This window comes from Corvus brachyrhynchos, unplaced genomic scaffold (assembly GCF_000691975.1).
Source record: "Corvus brachyrhynchos isolate BGI_N302 unplaced genomic scaffold, ASM69197v1 scaffold139, whole genome shotgun sequence".
NCBI classification, from domain to species: Eukaryota; Metazoa; Chordata; class Aves; order Passeriformes; family Corvidae; genus Corvus; species Corvus brachyrhynchos.
Genome location: NW_008246062.1, coordinates 1,349,859 through 1,361,835, shown reverse-complemented (window position 1 = coordinate 1,361,835; position 11,977 = coordinate 1,349,859).

Sequence of the window (11,977 nt, the reverse complement as noted above, 5' to 3'; positions counted from 1 at the left end):
CAGCTACAGGATGCAAAAAATCGTCCTCTCAAAACACCTTCCAGATAGTTTTTTAAGAGGAAACATGGCAGCATAGCCGGGAACCTGCAAATCTGCAAGAGCTCTACAGACTGCTCCCTGTAATCACTGCCTTGAGCAAATAAGAAAGAGGCACAGCTCTATACAATATTCAGTAACACTTAGAATTTGCTTGGAAATTTAATTACAGTTTACTTCAGCAAGTAACTGTTACAGGAAATCACATTTTCTTCCCTATTTCTTAAGCAAAGCCACTTGTACCCAAGTTTCCACACTGCAACCCCTGTAGTTACCTACAAAACACATCCTTTAGGACACATAAAACTGAAGTCAGATAAGTGAACATCATGTAATCTTCCTCCTGACTTTCTCTCCACAAGTAGCCTGTCCGGAAGCAGCTGGAATTTGATAGTAAATGAAGACACAAGACCAAGAGCCAATACAACCTCTGCATGACTAGCACACACTCTTGCATAGCTCAGAGGCAAATCTCTTTCCAGTGGTTGATAGATTTTCAGAGCTCTGAGGGGCTCAGTACTATCTGAGTTAGTGCAGTGCAACTGAAAGACAACTCCACTTAGATTTAAACAAGTTACCTGAGGTATATTTTCATCAAAAAAACACAAAGCTCACTGAAGGCTAAATTACCCAACTTTTGGGGTGGGCACTGCAGTCCTGGAAGGCTTCATGCTGGCCTACCTGGACAGAGATGCTCAGCTTAACATTAATTCAGGCATCTCTACATTATGCTGGAGTCTTGTTGAGGTCACCGGATGGATGCACCCTGACATATTCCTGGAAGTGGAGAACAGCACCACATCCTCATTCATTTTCTCCTGTGGCTGTAATAGCCACCACCAGAAACCAACACATCGCATAATATTCCATATTGGACAGGAGGTTCCTTCCATGAAAGAGACTTAAGAAACCCATTAAAATAAAATGATACATAGCTCATAATGAAAGAAATAGTTCCATGCCAGTTAGCTAAAGGACATGGCCAAATCATTCAGTTTTAAGAGAAAAATTGTTAGAGAAATAATTTTTGTTTCTGGTTAAGGCATATTCATATACTTCTTGCCTATACAAAAGTTAAAGAATTTCAGAACTGTAGGTCCTGTATCAAGTCACCTTATACGAACATCCTGTCTGCAGGAATAAGAGGACTGGTATTCAGGGAGAACAGAGGATGTGAACCTCACACTTGCAAAAGGCTCTTTCTAGTCCGCGTTAGCTGCTGACCACCATGACTTCTGCAAAAACAACCAGAGGTTAGAAAGACAAAAATTAATGCTGCAAGATTACATTAGAGATCATCTCTGGAACAGAAGCGTCTAGCTCTTGGGAGGTGTAAGGCTCCCTACTCTGTTTCATTGTCAGGATAGAATTAATTTTTCTTTGAGTTGTTTTTGTTGGAGATTCCCACTGCTTCTAGGAGAGTCATGAGCTGCCAAGCTCCAGTCGAAGGTTCACATGAACAGTTTATTAGTCTTGTTTCGCCCTCATCTGCATCGGTTTCTTAGGAGACAGCCAATACCTCCACAGGGAGACCTGCCAGAACCTCAGAGACACTGCTGAACTGTGAACCCCAGATCTATGTTTCACCCTTAAATACAGAAGGTGGGCATTTTGTGGCTCCAATGTGTTTGTCCCTGACCACCCCAGGACGCAAAGGAAAGACAGACTTAAACAAAAAACCTCTTCCACAATGGAAAAACATTTAAAAAATAATCAATTGAGAACAGACATCTAAATCCCCAATCTTGTTAGCATTGCTTCAGTGTCCTCAAAGGGCTGTCAGAACTCTCTTCATCTATGGGAAGAAACCTTGTTTGTATCAGAAAGACAATGGAAACATTAAATATAAATCTAATATTTACTGAGTTTACAACATGTTGGTTGCCCATAGCAACAAAAGGGCAGTATTGCCAGACCCTGCTTAAATGAGACTGCAATTTTAATCAATATTAACTGAGTGCACATCCAACCAGATGTTTATTCCTGACGCAGAGCTGACATTTATGTACAACTATCAGGTTCAAGAGCTATTTTTCTAACATCCAGACCTGAGAATATTTAAAGATACAGTGGTACAGCACCAAAAAATGATCCTGTTCTTAATCAACACCGCATACAGAAAGTTTAAACCTTACAAACAACAATCTAGAGGACCATGAGCCTCTTTCCTGGAAGACTGCACAAAAAGTCTCTTGTGTTGACCAGAAAATTTTACTGATTTTGGCTCATTAGGATGTTTCTGTGACTCTTACCCACGTTCTACACATTTTGGGTCAGAACTAAAGCCCTTCAGCACCGGTTGTCCAGGTTCATCCCTTTTTCAATAGCTCTTCAGTAGAGACAGGTTCACAGACAGAACAGACTCAAACAATTTGGAGAAGAAAGATTTTTGCATTGTTTTTACAACTTATCCCTTCAGCAGACCATAGTGGATGGAGCTTTGGCACAATTTTTAGCTTAAACAGGGAATCACAGAATACTCTAAATTGGAAGGGACCTACAGGGATCATCAAGTCCAACTCCTAACTGCTACGTGTGTACCTGCTACGCCAAAACAGCAGAACAGCTTGCAGAAAGGCTTTGCCTTGCATGCCCTGAAGTACCTGAAGTACTCCAGCGTACCCAAACCTGTCAGAGGCCTGCAGGTAGCCAGGGAACGACCACACAGGCCTCCCACCATTCGCTGGATAATTAGCCAGATGGCAAGCTTGCAACAAAGCCACCATGAGGCAGTCCATGTTCCTGTTCACTGAACCTTGTAATGCAGCTTAATTTCTCCAATCTAAATACCAAGCCCTGAAAGCTGCTGTATCTCTTGCCCATTTTCTAGATAACATTAGGTATCCAGAAGGGAGCTGTTTGCATTAAAAATAGGATGTGTCACATTAAGCCATTGGCACATTCTGTAAAAGCTGGGGAAAATATTTTTAAGAAAGCACTCTAAACAATATTGGCTGTTGCTCTTGCTTCTCCCTGGCCTCTGTAATCCAAGGCACATTCAGCACAGTAAAGGCTGCCCTGTGGACAAGTTCTAGTGAGGAAAGTCCAAGCTCAGCACCACAAACGTTGCTAAATCTACAGAAATCCTTATCCAGGTTATGAGATGGAGATAAGGACTTCCTCTGGCAAATAGAAGGAATACTTGCCAGTTGCTTCACCAGCAACTTTTAACCCAGCTTTTACCCATGGGTCTGTTTTCAAAAGCTTTAGCACAAGAGTCTCTCAATGTGCCATATAATTCAGCTGACACTGGGGCTGGTTGGTGCTCCGTCCTGTGATGTTTCCTGGCACGTATGACCACAGACTCATTTCTGGCTATAACATTCAAGACTGTGACCATACAACTTGCTGTGGAACAAGTGACAGAATCATGCAGCAACGCTGCATCAGCGGCCAGGCAGCTAAGTTTACATATTTGTGTAAACTGAGCTTAAACACATGCTGAGGATGTTAAAAACCAGCCATTGCAGTGTACATGTACAAACTGGTTTTTCTTAAACTGAAATGTCTGCGCACTATTATTGCCAGCCAATGCACTGTGAAACCCTTTCTGTTTCACCAGAGCAATGTCACGCAGTATTACTTTTAGATACTTTCACTGACACTTAGAGCTCTAATGTTTCACCCACTACAAATACTGCTCGAAGGGAAACATCTAGTAGCCAACAAAAGCTTGCTGCAGTACCAAAGCCAGCACCTGAGGAAAAATCGGAGTGATGCCCAGCATCTCAAGTAGGACTAGGTACATCCTTCTTACCAGAAGAAGTTATTGCCAATAACTCAAAGCAACATAAAAGAATAATTTTCTTTGCACTGGCAGCTGTAAGAATTGCAATCATTCCACCACACCAACCTGATAATAATAATGCAGATTTCAAGGAAAGATGTTGCTCTTCTCATAAACCTACCAGCTGAGGTTTGGAACAAAACAAAAAGGTAAAGGTTTGTAATTTATTTTTTATTTCTTGACTTCAGAGGCATGAGGGGAAGAAAACCAGAGAGAAAAGCTGAAAGAAAAACATCTGTTCAACATCAAGTCATCCTAGCTAGTGGTAGAATTCTATGAACATCTCAGAGGAGAGACCTCTATAAAAAATAGTGGTAAAGGCAGGAGTTATTCAGAGTAACAAAAAACAATATCAAGGCTAGGAGAGTTGGTTACTCATGTTTTTTATCTCTTCACAGAGCACAACTTAGTGATGCAAGACAGGACGGAGACCAATCTCAACAACAAGTAAAAATGCCTCCCACCTCCTTACTCAAAGGTATGTAGCCCTTTGAAATGACTTGGGTTTTTGGTTGTTTGGTTTGGGTTTTTTAAGGTACATAAAGAGACTGATACAGATCTTCTGTGTACTGGGGGATGTGCAGGTTTATCAGGAGTCCACTAGCTTTGTGAAACAGAAAATCATGCTGTATTTCAGCCAGGTCTGAAGACAGCCCTGCACCTGTGGCAGAGTAAAGCAATACCAAAACATCCACTGACCTGGAGGTAACAGCTCGTTAAGAGTTCTTAAGATGTTTTTCTCTCTCTTCCCCTCCATTACTGATGCTGAGATTTCAGGCACTATTCCTTCCATCCCAGAAGAGACTTCTCAATTTAGAGCTTTTTAATGTGCATTCATTGCTCAGCACACCTCTCCGCCCTAAATAAAGCTTTTTCTCTTTTCTGATACAAATCCAGTTGAGTTTCAGAGCAGGAACTCCAATTAGGAAACATTAGTTAGGCTGAAATATACACTGGACATAGCTGGTGGTTTTCCAGGTGATCTGCCAAACTGAAGCAGGGCCAGGTTTACATTTCACTCCAGCAAGAAGTAAAATAATTTTAAAATAAACCTCAGTGGTTTATAAGCCCTTTCTCCATTCTAATTTAGAGGAATTACCAAGATATGGGTAAATATTAACAGGTAGAAATTGGACATACTCAAGAACTGCTAAATCATAGAATCCTCATAGACTCATAGAATGGCCTGGGTTGGAAGGGACCTTAAAGATTATCCTGTTCCAATTCCCCTGCCATGGGCAGGGACACTTTCCACTAGATCAGGTTGCTCAGAGCCCCATCCAACCTGGTTTTGAACACTTCCAGGGATGGGATATCCACAATTTCTCTGGACAACCTGTTCTAGTACCTCACCACCCCCACAGTAAAGAATTTCTTCCTAACATCCAGTCTAAACCTGCCCTCTTTCAGTTTGAAGCCATTTGTCCTTGTCCTGTCACCACATGCCCTTGCAAAAAGTTTGTCTCCATCACCCTTGTGGGCTCCCTTTAGGTACTGAAAGGCTGCAATTAGGTCACCTCAAAGCCTTTTCTTCTCCAGGCTGAACAATCCCAATTCTCTTAGCCTGTCCTTGTATGAGAGGCACAAAAACTCCTCTTTTTAAGCTTTTACACTTCCAGGGTTGTTTCTTTTTAAAAAAAGTTTCTGCAAGATGAAAGCAAGTAGTTTTAAAATAACTTCAGAAGACATCCATCTGGTCCTTCCAGCCATTAAGAAGTGCCTAACTTGAACTGTTGACACCATTTAGGAGAGGGTTAACCTGAATCCTAACCATACATAGTTCCTGCCCCATCAAGGACACTTAGGTCCGTTAGGTGCCTCTTGCTCTCTGAAGGGGACTGTACATTCCACCACCATTCAAGTGACCACAGCACAGTCTCCTCCTTCAGACAGGAAGCTTCCTGAGAACTAACCAAGCTGCTCTGGTTTAGTGCTGTGTGCGCTCATCACCCAAGCACTGCCTGCACCATCTGATGCACAGTGAGACTTGAGTACAGGCAGTGTTTGCTTACAATAGACTTTGGCTGTGCGCAGACACTCAAGCCATTAATTGCAGGTCATGCTGACAAATACAGCAAAACTTACTTGGAAACTCAGGGAAGGATGACAACAGCTTCTGAAAAATCTGACCCAGCAACACAAAATGGCAACTGACACAACTAATGGTGGATGGATTGAGTAAAGGATGATATTTCCACATGTGTAGTGGAGGATTCTGGTGACAGTGACAGATCCATAAGGACATTCACTATGCACTGCAATACAGGATGGGCAGCACTACAAGCAAGGAAGCAGCCCTGTTTTTGAAGAATAGGCACAGATCCATCTAAAAGCCAATTTAGACACATTGTGTTTGTTAATCCAAAAGGAAAGGTTGAATGAGGACTACTGAAATTACCAAAATACTCATTTTTAAGTGACCAGCATTAAATTTCATACGACTTACCAGTTAAGCTGAACCTTTTTTTTTTATCATCACTGGCAATCAGCAGAATTAAATCCCATGCCCTAGTAATGCTCCAGGAAGAGCACTTCTATTTTTGCCTCATAAAAAGGATAAACTGACTTCAGCTTTGAAAAATTAAAGGATTTGTCATGTTTATCAATTAAGACCACAGCCTGAAGTACAGCTTCAGACTATTTAAAGAGAAAGTTCTTCAACCCCACTAAACCAAAAGAACAAGTTTGCAATATCAAGGGGATAAAAACTCAGCAAGGGTCTAATACACTTCAGAATATCAAGCTTGGAGTGGTATTTAGCAGACCTGCTTCATCCATGCCTCCTGGCTCTCTGTGTGTCAGCATGAACACGTTATCACTGTTGAAACTGACTGCTGGCAATTCCCTGTGATGTTAATGAGTTCTGAATTAATGCAAAGTCTCCCAGTTGGTGCTTCCGCAATATCTACCGACTGAGATACCAAGGCAGGATACCCATGGTAAAAGCATCTAGCTTTCTCCCAGTTATTAATTAATGTAGCAGGCCAAACTTCAGTGGCCATTTGAAAATCTTTCAAAACACAAAATTGACTGGCCTAGAAAAAAACAGTTAACAAAAACACATCACGACCCTGTTTTGAGCTCCTACATATCTATTGGAAAAACTTCATGACATATTCCTATAATCTGATGAATCTTTCACAAAATACAAATCAGAAACCAGAAATAAAATGTGTAATCCTCAAAGGAATTAGAATTTGCAAAAAGCTGTCAGGATCTTGTGCCATCAAGTAAATCTGCAACGACAGAATAACATCACAGCTTTTTTACAGAATTATCCATGGTCATTCAGAATCACAGCCACTGTCAAATATCCATGACTTAATAAGAAGGAAATTAAGTGAGCCAGCATCAAACACACACCTCTTATGCCAGTAAAAGCACCTTGTGCCTCTCCAGCCAGGTCCTAGGACATGAGCCACCAAGCTTCCCGAAAACCAGCACTGCTACACACGTAGTACTAAATACTGATTCGAGGGTTAATCGTTTGGATAAGTGAGTGGAAACTTTGGGACCACTGGAGTCAGTACCATGGAATACTGGTTTTCAGATCATAGTTGAAGAGAGAGATGGTGTCTTGACAATACATGAACATACTTTCTCCCTCTCATATACAGACCCAACAGCCAGGGTCCCAGTCACTGAAAAGAGTTGAAGTGTGCACCTAATTCACCCATTTGTTAAATCAGTACAACTTATGGTCACAAGCCAAGCAGAAAGCACTGCTCCTCTGAAAGTCAGTACAGAAGCACCTCTAGATCTTGTAAGTGCTATCAGTTAACCTCATGGGACCAACTTTTCTTGCTGGGTTGAACTCTATTTTCTCGCAAAGAAGAAGAGGTATTCTACCAAAATTCAGGGATTAATCTTTGAGAATTTTCTGTTGCAAATATAGAACCTTAGAGTTAATAAAAGCTCATATCTGACATTTCCCACTGCAGCACAGGGGAACTTTTCTGCAGAAAGCATGAATTATAAATTCTTTGTAGCTACATAATCCAAATAAAACATTCTCTAATAACCAGATAATCTCTTTATAATAATTCTTACATGCACAGCATGGATCATCTCAGGTATTTTCACAATCACTTTGCCCTAATTTTTGCAAGAAGTACAAGAAATTATTTTCACAGAAATGTTTTGTGATATGCTTGCTAAGTGATATCCACCTTAGAAGGGTTTAGTTCTGCTAGAAATGATGAAAACAAGGGGCAGTATGACATTTTATTCCATCAGAGCAGAAGAAGAATGGCTAATGTTTTGCAGAAATCTAGACTATATCTTCAGGGTTTTCATTAGCATCCTGAAGTTGCAATTCCTGCCACTTTAATCTCAGTACAGATGTGTCACAACATATTTTCAAGAAGAGCTGGACTTCCTCTTACTCCTTTAACAATACCCATTTCCCCCTAATCTCAGTGATCAGAATTGGAAGCTGATCTGACTTTTGACACACACATTAACAGAAATGGTATCAGAAGCCAGCAGTTTCTCCTTGTCTTATCAGCTGCCAAGAACCCACCATGAAGTGCAGCTTTTACACGCTCCAGTGGGCTAGGTGACCTCCATCCTCAGAGCCGGTGAACATGCTGTTCCTGTTACTATTCTCGGAACTGCAATTCCCTTTTTTTCCCCTTATATAAAGGGAAATTAAGATTAGAGATATAGACAGACCCACAGGCCCAAAAAAGATTGGTAGGGGCAGAGAGGAATTTAATTTAATTGAAGGCTTTCCCTGGACTACAACACAATTTTGCTGCAAGATACTTTGAAGTTTAAGAATTCTAAGCTTTGAAAAAAAAGCTTTTTCTGCTGTTTCCATATCACATGGATCCTGTGAAAGCCCTGTTACACACCTCCATTCTCATCCTATTCACATATCCCCCCAGCTTTTTTCAAGGGATATCATACTTGGCTTTTTCTTGCTCCACATGTATTCCAGAGACAGATGCTATGAGAAACAAGGATCAGGTATGGTGCATTGCCTTGTGCTTCCAAACTAATTCCACATTTGCTACTACTAGGGCTCAATGCCACAACTAAAAAGACACTAGATCATTTTGATGATGCAGGTTGTACTTACGCTAATATATTTTGCCTTTTCCCACAGAAGCATTAGTGGAAGTGTTGCTGCAGAGGGGAGGCTGTGCAGAGTTGGTCCCTGTACTGACATGGGAGCATTGCACACTTCTCTTCACACCTCAGACCCCTGCTCCAAGCTACTGAAGTCTGGACAGTTGAACCTTCACTAGTTTTGTTCCATCAGTGTGACTGCCTCTTTGCATGCATTGACTGACAAAGCAGTGACTGCACAATCCGTACGTGGTGTTCAGCTAGAGAGTCTGCTCTGGCCATCATAGACAGTGTATTTTTCATTTGCATCACATGCATGTTGTTGAGAAAAAAGTCATGCTTTCATACAAAGAAATATATTGTTTTTAGAAGCATCAGTCACAAGATCCTGCCAGACAAAAGCTCTGCAATGCCATCTCTGGTTAGGAACATTCCTATTTGTTTTTTCGTTTCAATTAACAATGTGTACCTCATGCAATGCACACCTCTTGCCCTTCCTCTCCCATTTCTCAGGTCAGTCTGCTCAAACTGCTCCTTGATGTTTGGGTTCTGCAAACTTCAGAAATTTATAAATTTTTCTCTTATTACACATCAAGCTACTTGCAACAATTGATGAAAACACAAGTTTGAGATTAGAAATTAAGCCCTGTGATCAAGACACTATCAATGAGGATAAGCCCCATGAGTATTAAAATAGTAAGTACTTTCTTCTACTGTGTTAAACAGTACAGGTAAAAAGCCTTTTTAATCAGAGACTTCTAACCAAGCATCCCCAGGTGCTTTCCTGTAGGTCAACCCTTAATCTGTACTGGTACATATTCCTCACTATGTCCAGGGCTCTACACTTCCCTTTGTTGAACTTCATTATTTGGTTTGAATCCCCTTACCTTCTCTTCTCTAACAGACAGTAACCTTCATGCTTCAACAACCTCCAAGAAATTGCTTTCCTAGAACTATCTGGCTCAAAACATGGGAAGTCCCATCTGCTTCCCCTGTCCTATCATTAGTCTGCTGTAAGGCTGGTACATAAGCCAAAGAGTGATATGGGAATAGTTTATTTTCTGGGGACATGACTTAACCAATACTAACAATAGAGCTTAGGAAAGTGTAAATGCATCTATTCTGAATTTACAAATATGAGTCTAACCAACAGGTCCTTTTCAGTACTGCAATACACTGCCAATGTGCTCTTCTGGAGGGACTGCAGTACTTTCTCACTTTAAGCAAAAAAGCAACAATTTCTTAAATCTGAGAACACCACCACAGAGGTGAGCACAGAAACTCAAAAAATATCAAATTACCTTAGTTAACTACGGAAAAAAGGGAAATGATGAACTGATGAAGACACAAATGTAACTGTATTTAAGGCAGCTAAAGATGCCTGGTCCACCAGGTGAAAAAGACCTTCTACTGGCCAACTGTAGGAGATCTGCTTGAAAGAAAGCAACACCTTTGAAAGAAAGAGAGGTCACCACCAAAGCAGGCTACCTCATCCCAGCTCAAAAGCTCTTCTAATGCCTGTGGCAAACTTGCTGAAAAACCAGAAACCACCATGCCCCAAATTCACTGGGGGATAGGGAAGGAAACAATAATTAGATCAGCATAAGCAACTCTGACATTGATGCAAGAACCAAAATTGGTTTTCACCTGGGGCCACAAATAAAAACAGAAACATGAAACAAGAAATAACCTAAGTAAACATTTTGCTTGGATATGGGTGTACTAAATCACTAACCTACATTCCCGTGCAATCAGTAAAACACGCAAGAGAGAAATGATCATTAGAATATTGCTGCTCTACTTGGCTTAGGAAAAGAGACTGTCTACAGGATTTATTAGACTGAATGCTGAGAGCCCAAAAGATAGCTGCTCATATGAATAGGAGTTGGCTCAGGAAGGAAACTGAAAAGAAACTAAGAAAAAGGAGTATCAGTCAAGCATGAGGCAAGACACCATACCATGTCCAAAGAGGTGCAATCTATGTCTGATGGTACTGGATGCTGAAAGAAACAGCAGCTTCTCAGAAAAGCTCTAACACAGACTATTCTGGCAGCATGCTGAGGAAAGAGCTGAGGTAGGTTTGTGCTACCTGCTTCAGCACCACACACAGAGTCTAAACAATGTGCTCTGGTAGGCAGACGGTGCTGGGTTACAGGAGTCCCTTGGTGACCAGTTATTTGATAGCCAACGACTTTGTTCCGTGCAGTAGAAATTAGCAGGCTCATGAAGAAATTCAGTATGTTCTAGCAACAGAACTTGTTCACAACAGAGGCTGCATCTCCACTAGACAGGTTGCCAGTAGAGCTGGAATACCTTTTAAGATGAAACAGACAGTACTCTCCCTTTTCCCTTCTATATAGGAAATAAGGTCTTACCCATCTTTAGAGAGCCAGTGCTCTTCTCAACAAAAGCCAATGTGTACTGCCTCCAACTTTACTAAAAATAAACTTTTCTCAGTCCACAACTAAGATGACTGTAGCTCACCTAATAAAAGTAGTTTGGATGCAGCCAGTATACTCTGCACGTATTTATGAGAGCACTTCGTCGTAAAGAACTTTCCTGAAGTGATAAACCTTGCTGTCCTGTGAATTGGTGATGGATGTGTCCAAATGTTGAGCTGATTTGCTAGCAAGTACTCTTCAAATTAAGCAAATTTCCACCTACAATTTCATTCACTCCAACTCAGCAATCCTCAGAGACAAACCAATGAAGTAAATGCTTGCTTCCTATTGCTTACTACAAAATGGACACTTTAGGGACCGAGTCTGAAGAGCTGGCCAGAGTAACGACACATACACTGATACGATTTGAGCATCGTTCTCCCTTTATTGTTTAACTATACGAGCTTATATCTACTTCTAGCAAAGATTCACACCCAGTCCCTCTAGACAGCCTCTAATCAGCAGGGGAGACGACCAGTGTATAACTTTGCCAAGGACTTTCAGGGCTGCCTGCAGCCAGGTGCTTTCCAGGCTTGCTTGCAGCCAGGGGCCAGTTCAGGGGTTTTTCCTCAGCAACCCTGGGCTGTCCAATCTTTCCAGGGGTATCATATGCCCCTGTTCCACAAGGAATCCCTCTACA